Source organism: Thunnus albacares, chromosome 11 (assembly GCF_914725855.1).
Source record: "Thunnus albacares chromosome 11, fThuAlb1.1, whole genome shotgun sequence".
NCBI classification, from domain to species: domain Eukaryota; kingdom Metazoa; phylum Chordata; class Actinopteri; order Scombriformes; family Scombridae; genus Thunnus; species Thunnus albacares.
The window spans coordinates 19225796-19239301 of record NC_058116.1 but is presented as its reverse complement, the minus strand read 5'-3'; the positions used below and the strand labels follow the sequence as shown (position 1 = coordinate 19239301).

The following is a 13506-nucleotide window of genomic DNA, read 5'->3' as shown; positions in this document are numbered from 1 at the left end:
ATCTTGTGCTTGACATCTAGAGTCTACACTGCGTATCACAGCAAGAGTGGACCTTAAGAGAAAGAAAGATAGTACCTGAAGGGAAAGAACGATGTGAAAAAAAAAACAATTTCAAATTGGATGAGCAATAACAGAAGCCACTTTGTTTGAAGTGGCGAGAGGACAGAAAAACTAGGCCTTATTTGAAACCATAACAAATTGGATTTAGTTGGAATGGGCTGAAATGAAAGGAGGAGTGGATGGAGGAGGAGAGAGGAGGAGGGGTGGAGGTAGGTAGGGGTTGAGTGGTGGCAGCCTAAGAGGTGAGATTACATTGGTAAGGCTGCCTCATTTGGCTCCCTCCTAGGAGGGATTTCAGCACACACCTGCGCATTTACACACATACATGCAACTCACATGGAGATACACCTGCATTAATGTGTATGTGTGTGGGGAGAGAGAAACATGGTGACAGAAAAACTGAGACAAGACATCCATGTCGAGCTGGTCGAGAGTTTAGCAAGGACAGTGCAGTTAGAAAACAGTTTTTTATTAGATGTCATTATGTGACCCAAATGAAATAAAATGATGCACAATCACACACATACAAAAACAGTACATGCTGTTATGATACAAATATCCACTTATATAATTCATATATCAATGTGTTGTCATGTCTCATAGAGATATGTGATTGTTAGTAAGGAAATTATTGGATGGATAGTGCATAAAAGTAACTACAGCAGAGCACCGAAGGCTCATATTCACACTCATTTATTCAGATTATGTGATTAATCACATAGACTGGACTTGGCCTCCCTCATGGCGGGAGATTCGGTCAGGATATGATGAAGATGGTAAGTTCCAGCCTGATGATCAATTTTGTTAAACTTCATTCAGTTTCACACAGTTTGAGAGTCTTGCCTGATTGGATGAATGGACAAAGATCCGTTCACAGGTTCCCGCAGACCAGCAACTAAATGGTGGAGCCAGTAATGCATAGTGATTTTACTGCAAGCAAAATAAAATATAGGACTTTTTTTCAACTATAACACAAGTATGAGTTGATTGCCAAAACATTTTGTGATTAATGAACATGATAGCTTATGCAATATTTTACATAAGAATCTGATGAGGAATACATCGTTATACGCAGTCTAAGAGCAGGGAAACATAGCAAATATTATGTACACTAAACACCAGTGATTTAAGCTAAATCTGATGGTGGTGCTAGATGAGAAGTTAAGGTTGTCATCCAAGTTATCACAGTTCATCCTGAAGGGGGCATGAATGTTTTATAGTTATCCATTGTTACTGGATCCGTTGTTGAGACATTTCACTAAAAACCACAAATGTGAACCTCATGGTGGTGCTAAAGAAAAAACATCAGGGGATCAGTAGGACTAATCCTATGGGGACAATGAATGTCTGTGCAAAATGTTATGGTTTTCCATCCAGTAGCTGTTGAGATAATTCAGTCTGGATCACTGTCTGACAGACCAATCACCAGACCAACATAGCCATCCCTTGATCCTTTCCACTAGCATGTCTAAAAATAGCAGATGCCACTGTTGTTGGCAGTAAAAATGATGCTGGGTATGCTGCAGCATGAATTGATGTACAAAGTCAAGGGAGAATACATGTTAGGAAAAGTGACATTGATGTAGACAAACACAATGCTGATCAGCATCAAAACATATTGAGTAAGATTTGTGAGTTTCTTGATCTCGCCAGTGTTTTGTTCTCCTCTGTGCACACATGCATTGCACAGTCTCAGCATGAGAGTAATACATGGAAAGGGTGCAATTGAAAAGGTTGGGATTTTAGGTATCCCATGCTGGCCATTGCGTAAGGCTTACAAATCATCAAGTATATGTGTGTGTGTGTATGCCAGGTACACACCAGGTTTCTGACAGATTCTTATTTGTACATAAATCGCACCCGGTAATCTCCTCAATTTTCAAGACAATTAAGCAGTGGAGGGAGAATAGATGGCTTGGCAGCCCGTGAATTTTAATTTGCCAGCACAATGAGATTGAGAGGGGGAGGTGATGATAGAAGTGTGCAGAGTGGGAAGTGGCTGCAGACGTGCTTTCGGAACAAACTTTTTTTTTTTCCTTTTTCTACTTGGTTGCTCTCATTTACTGCCCTCCCATGTGGACATGAAGAGAACAACTCACTGCCAGAGGTTTGTAATTGCAGCAAACTTGGATGCGACGACCTGGGAGATGCCAGTTGTGGAAGCCGTTATTCAGGTAAGCCTGCCACCGGAGAAAATCCACAGGCTTCAGACAGACTCTGTTATGATCGCACCTCCAGACAAGACCTGCTTTCCAATCCGTGGGGATCAGACCTATGCCCTACACCTTGCACTCTGAGATTTTATATGGAAAAGCAAGCCAAGGTAAAAATTTCAATGAGGCTGAAATATAAAGGCTTTGAATCATATAGAACCATATAAACCAAAGTACAAGGTTTTGTACTTTGTGACAGCCCTATGTTTTCACATTGCTACATAAAGAAAACATCTGCACCCTGAAAGAAACCAAGGTTCGCACAATTTTCGACACGTATTTTCATGCAAACAAATTGCATTTTTTAAAAAAGCCCTCTATGTAAAGTCTGATGTCAAACTTTCTGACTACCTTTTGTCACTGCAGTGTGTGAAGAAAGTTACTGATTTATGCATAATGGCTTTATGTTTGTTTAAAGTAATAGTGGTATAGTGGTAAAGAAAATCTCTTTTATAGAAGAAGAAGGGAAGCTTAAGAGGAGATGAGCAGTGCTGCAGGTCTGAATGCAAGGTGCTTAACCGCGCTCTCACCGGTCTAGAGAATTATTGCCCTCCCAGAAAATATTCTGACCTCCTGTCATGGTTATTTATGCTTATTTTACCGAGTCATGTGAACAAAACCTGAGTGGACGATATTGTCCTCAGATGTGTTTTGTGAAGACAGATTTGGTGGCGAGTGGCAAAGGGCTGGAGATTAAATCAATAGGAGGAGAGAGTAGAGAGGTGGTGCCCATTTTTCACCAGCTGGCACTTCCATTGTTGTTTATTCTGGCAAGATAGACACACACACATAGTCACACATAGAGAAAGCTGTCAACACAAACAGGCAGCACACACACACACACACACACACACAGAAATCTATAATCAAGTGATTCATCCTGATGGAATGTTATTCATGAGGAAACACTTCTAATGAGATTGAACATCCTATAGAGCCTCTATAAATCTCTTGTGTGTGTGTGTGTGTGTGTTCTGGCGTAGGAGTGACATCTCCTACTGGGTATTTGTGTTCATTGTGATACAAGAAGAATTTATTCTTGGGTCTCACTGCATGTCACCATAAATTGTATGTTTTAATTAAATGTAAATTATTATTTATTCATTATCTAGCTGAAATACTATTTTACAAAAAAACAACATTTTGGTACGTGCACCAGGTTGCAAGTTCCCAATTCTACTAATCTGACGTCACTTCGGTATCGTCCACTGTTACGTGCACCGGGTTACCAAATATCATAACTACTCTTACATCATATCAGTAACATCTATCCTTTACGTGCACTGGGTTGCAAGTTACTAATACAACTAGCCTAACCTCACTTTAGTATCGTTTGCCGTTATGTGCACCAGGTTGCAAGTTACTAATACTGACTCAAATGTCACTTCGGTAACATCTGCCATTGCATGCACCGGATTGCTAGTTAGTAATGGAACTAATCTAATGTCACTTCCAATCAATCAATCAATCAACTTCCATTGTTATACGCATCTGGCACCGGGATGCCAGCGCCCCTACTGCCGCCTATTTCCAGTTACCGCAGAAGCAAACTCGAGTCGGAGCATCTGGCACCGGGATGCCAGCGCCCCCCCGCCGCCTACTTCCAGTTATCGCAGCAGCAAACTCGAGTCAGAGCATCTGGCACCGGGATGCTAGCGCCCCCCTACCGCCTACTTCCAGTTATTGCAGCAGCAAACTCGAGTCGGAGCATCTGGCACCGGGATGCCAGCGCCCCCTGCCGCCCACTTCCAGCAACCTCTGCCACCAGCTTTAATTGGGGCCTCCGGCACTGGGTTGTCAGCGCCCCCTGCCGCCCACTCCCAGAAATGCCCAGACAACACCAACTCTATAAAGGTGCTGTCCTTTCTGCCAGTTTTTGGGGGTTTCCATGGTAGATGATGATGATTCCCCTCCAAATGGCCAACCGAGATCACGCAGTTGCAGGAAATTCTCTAAAACGTCTCCAGTTCATGAGATCTATCCAGCGTCATTGCTTCACAACATATACAGCATAACCTACCCATCATTCGATCTCGTTACCGTGACAGTTTCATTTCCCTACGCCCTTCCGTGATGGCCATCAAAACACATACCATCCATGTTTACCCAAGCGGCATCAACTTCTTCTCTAATCTCCTAACGGACAGCTGGGCCTGGTCTCCAACCATTCTCATTTAATTTCACTTCTCATAGAACTTTTACACCAAGAGTGAGCTAAAAATCCTCGCCGCCTTCCTCTTACTGCCGACTTGCTGTCAGTCAGCATTCACACTATGCTCCAGATATCGCATTCTTCGCGTTGCTCGTAATTTAGAAGTCAAATTCTCATTTGCATTCTTCGGTTAGCTCATATGCTCAGAATTCACTGCCTCAACTCTTCACTCCGACCCAAGCTGCTACTCCTGCTTTTCAGACTTGCCTTATTTCTTGGATGACACCGTCTCCCTCTCTCTCAACCCAGCCAGTCAAAGCAGATGGCCGCCCACCTAGAGCCTGGTTCTGTTCGAGGTTTCTTCCCATTAAATTTTTTCCTCGCCGCCGTCGCTAAGTGCTTGCTCATGGGGGAATGTTGGGTCTCTATAAATTAAGAGTATGGTCTTGACCCGCTATATACGAAACATGCCAAAAGATAACTTATTCGTGATTTGGTGCCAATTAAATAAAATTGACCCGACTACTTAAATCGAACCAAAACAGATCAATCCGGTCAGCCATACTTAATTTTACTTCAAAGTCAATCGCTTCTAATCCTTCCGACACCAACGCACTGCTTGCAATTCCAATTCATTTTGATGGACACTCCTTCAAGACCAGTGCCGCTACTTTCAGCCTTCATACAATTCATGGGTCATCTTTCCTCCCAAACGTACCATCGCTACACCCTTCGAAATCTCAAAGATCTCAGATTTGCTCAACTTTATCTTAAGTAACTGGAGGTTTTTGGGGGTCTGCTGTCGCCCGGGTGCTGAGGCGGATTCCCCATAAGCTTCCCCACAATGCAGTCAGCAACTGAAAGAACTATGCACATTAATTGTTTTCCTCAATAAATCATCCAAACGCATCTTGTTGATGGTGTGGTCCTTGCTAGTGAAATCATATTTATTTTTACTATTTGAAATCTGTGGTTGCGGTGAAATCATTGTGGTGCTCAACTCTCCAACATCCACAGAGGTGGTGCCTGTGCCTGGTTCACTTAAGAGTATGGTTGGAGTTTGATGTCATGTTGGCCATAAAGTTAAGTTTAAGCTGGCAGTCAATTGCTACTTTCCCTTCTAATGTGCACATGTGTAAAGAATCATTGTTTAGTTAAAATATCGTTGCTGTTTTCCCATTGTGAACAATGATGACTGCATTTTTACAGGGGGTTAACCGTTATGTTGTTGAGGATGAATGAGACTTTTTAGCACTGAAGATACTCCCTCAATGATGGCATGTAAGACCCAAGTCCTTGTGGATTCTGAAAAAGTGCCAGCACTTCTTGCTTTCCTGGCTGCTGAGGCACAACCAGGAACACTTGTTCTGATGATCAGAGGTCTAGTGCATCTATGATGAATCATTAAATCACTGATATATGGTGTGCCCAAGTTGTGTAAGGCCTTAAAAGTAATTAGGAGGGAAATTTTGAGTTCAATCCAAAATATAATAGGGAGCCAGTGCAGTGGAGCCATCGCTGGGGTTATATGGGAATACTGTGGGGTCTTAGTTAGTAAATGTTTGTCTTGGCTTAACCCTCTGAGGTCTGAGCCATTTTTTTCCTATTACTGGTGTAACATTTTATTCATTTTCCACAACAACCAATATGTGCAAATGTTTACTGTCTTCATATTTGTAGAACAAGGCCTCAGATGAAAAACAAACAAAAATAAATAAAATCTCTATTCATAAAGTTTCTATTACACGGAAAAACAGAACTATTTACATTTTTATCGAAACTGTCCATATTCATTTCTTGGTGTGTTTTTATGTTGTTTTTTGTTTTTTAATGGAAACTGGCATTTTTGCCTGCCACGTCACTTCCACCAAGCTTGCTTGCCGTTCCTCAATTTCTGTTAAGTAATAAAACATTTGCAGACAGAATAAAACACCAAACAGAATAAAAACACACATTTCACTACATGTGTAATGTGCGCATGCTCCAATAGTCAAAGTGCACACAGAGTCTTCATGTAGCTCAATACGCTTCAGATACTATCTTAACACATTACTTACTTGCTTCAGTGGTTCCTTGATAGACTATCAAACCCCTGAATGGATTATAAGAACTGATGGCTTGTTGTAATGGCTGAACAGTGTGCTGCAGGACAGTTTTTAAAGTGTCTAGCAAGCAGCGTTCCAGAGATATTCTAAAAATAGCAGTTAGAGTAGTTTTTTGTTGTATACAACATTGTTACAAGTAATCAAAATGGTCCATGCAAGAGGAGACAAAACAATGGATGGTTTGTTTTAGTTGTTGAAAAGATAAGAAGGGGTGAAGTTTGGCAATGTTTCTTAACTGGAAATAGCAAGACTGAATTACTGACTTATGTTTCTCAAAGTTTAGCAGGGAATCAAAAATGACCCTATGGCTAGAGGACCTACAGCAAGAGCTGGTGTGAAATGTCAGAACTCTGATCTGGGACAAAAGCCAGAACTTCAATTTGAGATTTAGCTGAAAAAAAAAGACATCCAAGTAGCAAAGTAGACAGATTTGAAAGTTCCTCAGTTTTCCCAAATACGTAAAGCTGGACATCATCCACACTACAAAGATAAGAGACACAGAACAAATTGAGCACTGCACCAGTAATCCCTACCCATATCCTCGGATGATCTAATAAAATATTATGGTCCATGGTGTCAAACGCAGCACTTAAATATAGAAGAATTAAAATACAGCTTTGGTCACAATCAGAGTGTAACAGGATGTTATGTGTGGCTCTAAGCAGAGCAGTCTCTGTGCTTTCTGAACCATGACTGGATTTTATCAAATAAATACATTTGCCCAACAATTTCCAAAAGCTGCTTTGAGACAACTTTTTTCTAAGATTTTTCAAGCTGTTCTTCAAGGAACAGAGTGGTAACACAGTGAAATTAACTTAGTTTAGATTAGCTTTGTATTCCAAGGATGCCAGCTGTTGTGAGATACTGTATGCACTTCTCCTTTCTACTGCAGTATACTAGACCCTGTAAAAAATATTGTAATTACAGTGGATGAGAGTATTTTATTCTGAACACTGAATACTCAGCAGCAAGACAGCATGATTCATCTGTGCTTTTTTTTTCTCTTTTATTATACAGCCTCATTGGCTTATTTTGAGAGGGATGCCAGTATTTCTGGAGGGCACAAGATGTTTGGTGACTATCTATTGTGTGTTATCATATTGTGAATAACGGTGCAGCTTATTGGAGGTGTGTGACACCAGTGCAGCATCTGCTTGACGTAGTACATGTTTAATGTATGGTTTAGATATAAAAAGATCCCAGTGGGCATGGGAGAAGGTGAATCATTGTTTAGGGATTGATGTGAAACAAATCAGACCAATGTGGAGGAGAAAGAAAGAGAAAGGGGAGGAAATGATTACACAATAATGATGAAAGCGGTAGGCTTTCATTTCATTTTGAGCTCCCATGTCAGAATGAATTTTAGAAAATGACATTGGGGGCAGCTTGAATATGAACAATCTGTCTGTGTGCAGACTGGGTTAGCAGTGTGTGAGGGGAGACCTTGTCCGTATGCATTTATTCTGTCTGATGAATGCTTAGTGCAGCATTCACTACAGTACCTACAGCTCAGAGGTGGGTTTATATCTCTTATACAAACACACACACACACGCACACACACACACACACATACACAAACATTGTCATGAGTGTAATCAAACTGACACAATATACAACCATTCCTTTTAATCTAGAAATCACCTGACTTGCACTGATAAAAAAGAAAATAAATGACTGTGCACCCTATATTAATAAGTGCCTGCAATATTAAAAATAGTTATTAGCCACTCTTCAAAAATCAAGGGCACTTCTTGTATTGTATTTTTTGTTGGGACAAATGCATAATGCTAGTCTATTGTGCCTTTATCTTTGCTTGTGTCCCTGGTAAAATTGATGTGTGACCACTGACAGGAAAATCAGTATTCAATACAAATTCAATATTTGCTGGACTTTCACTTGACCAGCACAGATTCTGGAGAGGAAGTTTTTTTTGTTGTTGTATTCTGAGTATATCACACAATTGGATTCTTTGCCTGAAAAATCTGTATGCAAATATGATGTGCTGATGAGAACAAATAACAGCACATTTGGCTTCATTGCCAAGTGTTGTGTGCAGAATTATTACACACACACACACATAGTGCACCCAGACAGTCCTCAATTGTGCGTAAAGCATTCATGGATGCCTGGGAGCCAGCAAGCTGGCCGAAATCTTCTTATAGAATTAAGTCTTTCTTCTCTCTATCGCTGCTATCTCTGGTTCAGCATTAATAAGAGAGGTTAGAGAAGCAATTCAGATGCCAGCTGAAGTCAGGTCAAGGTCTTTACTCACCAAGGCACCATTCACATAAATTTTCTGACCTGTGCCCCAACAGAAGCAGAGTTAGAACGCTGTCATAATAAACCATGCAAGATGAGTTTGTGTAAGCACACAAAAAGGATTATTTAAAACCTCAAAGCTATATTGCTTTGTGCAAAATCTTAAGGGGAGACTATATTGGTATATCGGTTGTGACAACAAACAATTTGTTATAATTTTGTGAAAGCAATAATTAATACAAAACAAATTAATCTTTGCATTGTTTGCGAGAGCTTACAATTTTGTCAAACCTTTTCCATTATTGTCATTTGCTAATGGACTGTTAAACTTTTTAAAATCACTGGAATTAAATGACAGTCAACTTACAGTGTTGGAAACACTCTGAGATAATTGCAACATTATGTGAAGTTACTGTGCGACTTTTCCACAGCAAAACTGTCAATGTGCATTATTACACACAGAAAATATGACGATAAGAACTGCTACTCTCAACCTCATTCACCAGCTTTTTACCTCAGACTTTGCAGAGCTGCCTGTAGTCCGTCCTGCTTCCCAAAACACCACCAACACAAGGCCTCTGACATAAAGGGTGCACCTGTGACTGACAGCTCACATGACTGATAAATTCAACCCTTCGTTAGTATTGCTGGTTAGCTCCACCCTGGAGGCTACCATTTGTTTTTTGTTTTTCTCTCTCTCTTTGACTTATAGTTGAAAGAGAAGTGTGGGAAACACACGGGTTATGTGAAAATCTGTTGTTCTTTGTAGGATTTTAGAAGTTTTCTTTTAATTTTTATTTTGGACATCTGTGCAGTCTGGTTAGGCATCAGGTTTAACAACAGATCCTGCTCAAGGACATTTCAGAGGGATTGATGTTTGCCTGCATGGAGGCTTGAAACAAGATTATTTTGTTAAATCATAATACTTGCTACCCTGTTTACTATTCCATATTACTGTAGCTAGATAATCAAGTAAATGCACTTTAGAGCAAAGTTCAGTTGCTATTACCAAAAGTACTCCTGTGACCCTAGAATAATCATAGATCATGGAAATGATTTGTTAAAAAAATAAAATAAAATAAAATAACTGTCTTGAGATGATTGAAAACATTGTGTATTACTTCAAGACAGCTCCATACCGTGTGGGAAATGAGGATGTGATTCTGGGGAAGATGGGTGGTTCTGTTTTTGCTGAAAAGCTGTCGGGCAGCCATCACTCTAAATAGGATTCAACCTCTTTCCTGTAACTGTCACTGTGGCAGCTGAACAGGGAGTGACCTCACTCAGCCATGATTGTTGATTTTTTTTTAAGTTAACAATCCTGCTGTCATTCAGTGAATTCATTCTGTATCTTCTTCCAATAGAATAATCAGGTCAGAATTTAACCTTAGTTTTAGTTCATGAATGTGACTAGATGGTCCAGATATTTGATGTCTGGGTCCAGTCAGAATTGATATCTTTTTTTGCATTGAGGAAAGGAAGAAACGTGGATTCTTGGTAAGGTTGCATAATATTACATAGAAAAATAGTATGGGCAATAAAAAATGAAAAGATTTGAAACTGAGGGGATAAAAAAGAATTAATCTTGTCAACAATCCACAAAGAATCCCCATTACCTCTCTTGATGGGCTCTAAAAAGTGCTCTATCCATACTTGAAAAGATTACTTTGCTAGTAAAATACATATTTTATCTCAAGTCTATTAGGCAGTTTAAGCACATATTTTATAGACTAATGCATTTAGCTAAAAGGGAGTTAAATTCCTCTCTCTCCTACATGTCAAGAATTCTTATTCTGTTTTGAGTCAGTGGAACTGATGTTCACATAAACTGTAATTTTAATGAAGCGTAATGAACAAAAAATTAAAACCTGATACAATACACAAGAGAAAAACACCAGAGTCCTTTTCTTGAGAGAAAGGTAAGAGTTAAGCTAATATTTCTGAAACCCTTCATCCGGCTTCTTATGAATAAATGTATGAAGGGTATCCTTTGACCTATCCACCCACAGAAGGAGGGACAGAGAAAAAAGCTCAGGCAGAGAGAGAAATAAAGAACAACAAGACAGCAATACAAATAAAGCAGAGTTATTTAAAGCTGATTTAAGTGAAGATCGTATGCATCCCTTTCTTAGTGGCCGCAATCACAAATTTTGGCGTCAACACAAAACAATGTCCATCTATACCCATATGGATGCCAGTTATGGCTACTTGTGTGTGTAGGCAGACCTGTCATGCACAAGTGCCTCTAATAGTGAATATTACAAAACAAAAACAAAACCAAAAACAAAAAAAAACACTTAATGAAACTTTTTCTACATAACTAATTTGTTATTGCATGGAAGACTCTATTGCACCTCTAAATCTTGATTTTGTGGCTGACATAAAGGGAAAAGAAACCAAGCACTAACATGAACATTATTCATTAAGTAAAATAAAAAAAAATACAACTGCAAAATCTTGAATTGGGCACAGAGTTTACAAGTACTTGCAAACCAAACAAACTGCTGTCCATTTCCTTTTGTTGAAGCTTACATAATCTTAGCTCAATATCAGTGGAGTCCATCCAACTCTGTCTTCATTTGCTCTTGGCTTGTCCTGTCAATGTGCATCTAATCCATTCATTCTTTACTGTTAGTTTTAAAACAGACAGCCATATCCACAGGGTTGAACTCTTCTCTATCAGGACCCATCCAGTCTCCTGATTATTAATCCAAGTCACCACAGCACTGAGACATCCTGCCCAGAAATAATATGTTAAATCAGGTAAACCCAGTCCTCCCTTTTTTTGTTTTGTTCTATAAATTTGGATATGATTTGTCTAGCCAATTGAAAGTGGATATGGGTATCCTGACAGCTAAGGGTTAAAACAAAAAGAAAAGCTAGGGCAACGTAAATCTTTACTGATTCTATTCTTCCAAATAAGGACGGGGGAAGGATATCCCACCTCACCTCCTACCAGATCTTCTTTTGTTTGAATAGCTTATCATAATTTGCAGTGAAAAGCTATGACCTCTTGACTTTGTACTACATTGTATATTGTACAATTCTCAAAGAAACTCAGTACAAAGTCAAGAGGTTGTGATATGTAGCACAACAAGCTAGCAAAGCACTGTAAATGGAATCGCATTCCCACACATGTGCAGTGGCGTCTGCCTTACGCGGAACTATTCTCCGGAGACTGAAAACATGATCGCTGCTATTAGTCTTTGGCAACTGGGCTTTACGTAATTGAAAAGTAAGCAACCTATTTGCTCTGCTGCCCATCTCATAATATTTCCATTAATAAATCAAAGACCTCCCCTCAACTCTATAGGTTAATAGCTCATTCAACTTAAATCTGGTGTTTCTTTCTCACTTGATTGCTTGTGTACTCTCTAGCCTTTTAATTTAATTCTCCAGTTCCTGCTGTTTTTCAAGCCTCAGTTTATTTATCCTAGAAGATGTAGCAATTATTTCCCCTTGCTTCCCATAACATAGAAGAAAAGACACTCTCATTATGATTAAATATAAAGTACTCAGCCAGATCGTTCTGCAGTTCCTGTTTTATATTTGGGTCATCTAATAATGAAACATTATGTCTCCAGCATTTTAAATATGTGTCTGGGCCTCAAAAAATTTTAAGGGTAATTGCTCTATGGCCAAAAATCATGATAGGCTCTATTTTATTTTATTTTACTATATGTAGATCTTTTTTTTTTTCTTGAAAAGATCTTTTCTATAATATCTCCCATGAGCCCGAGACTTAGATGTGAACTCCCTTATTTTAGGGTGGAGAGAGCGCCTAACTTCAACTAAACCTATTCCCCCATCATCCCTTGGGTGGTCTTAGATTTTTTTGGATTTAAGTGATTTGTCTGTAGGTAGATCTAATTCCATGTCTATTATGCAACTGAAATCTCCTCCCATGAGAATTATTTAAAACGAACTTCCACTGACAGAATGGTTTCATAAGAAATATATGATTCTTAATATACAATATATATTTTTGCTGTAAAAATCCCTTTCTGGATATATATTTTTATAATTTTCTAATTTCCACTCTCTCTGTTCTTGACCTAAAGGTAGTTTTGTACTACAGAACTGTGCATTTGTGTCTGTGTGTATGTATGTATATATGTATAAGCAGGACCCAGTGTTAGGCCAGTCTGCCAGTGGGATGACAGCATAATGTCAACATCTATAGTCTGATGGGGTCTTAGGTGTTTAGGTGAGGTTGGTAGGAGGGTATAGTGTGCAAACTAACCCATTTAAGACCACAAAATAAAAGGACACATCAGAAAAAAGAGCAGGTGTACATGTGGTGAGGGCAAAGAAACGCTAACACTCAGCAGAAACACATCCATCCTTCCTCTTGTTAATTGAATCATCTCATACTGATAGGTCAAAATGAAAGACTAAACAATGGTGTGGAAATGGCTGGCTTCAGCAACTCACAATTTATTTCTCTGTCTCTGCCTCTGCAGGGGCATTGGCTCACTAAACACTAAGTGAAGTCCCTGCTTCTAAAAACCCTCAAGGGTCATTTTCACTGACACATCACAAAAAGGATACAGGATCTAGACCAGCTGATTTAAAGTTCATGTAGGGCACGAGACGGTAGAACAGTGAGCCATCCAGCAGCCATTCATGGCTGAATAAAATCAACTCTCACTTTGACTCAACTCTCACTGAACACGTCCCTTTTTTTCATAGCAATGCTAAAACAACAACAAAACA

General features: G+C 39.4%; 1 protein-coding gene across 1 annotated transcript in view; it reads right to left on the bottom strand.

Annotated features, from left to right (window-relative positions):
* The window catches only part of LOC122992442 (receptor tyrosine-protein kinase erbB-4-like), a 351271-nt gene that overhangs the window by 21952 nt on the left and 315813 nt on the right, over positions 1–13506 (bottom strand). The gene's annotated exons all lie outside the window — the stretch shown is intronic.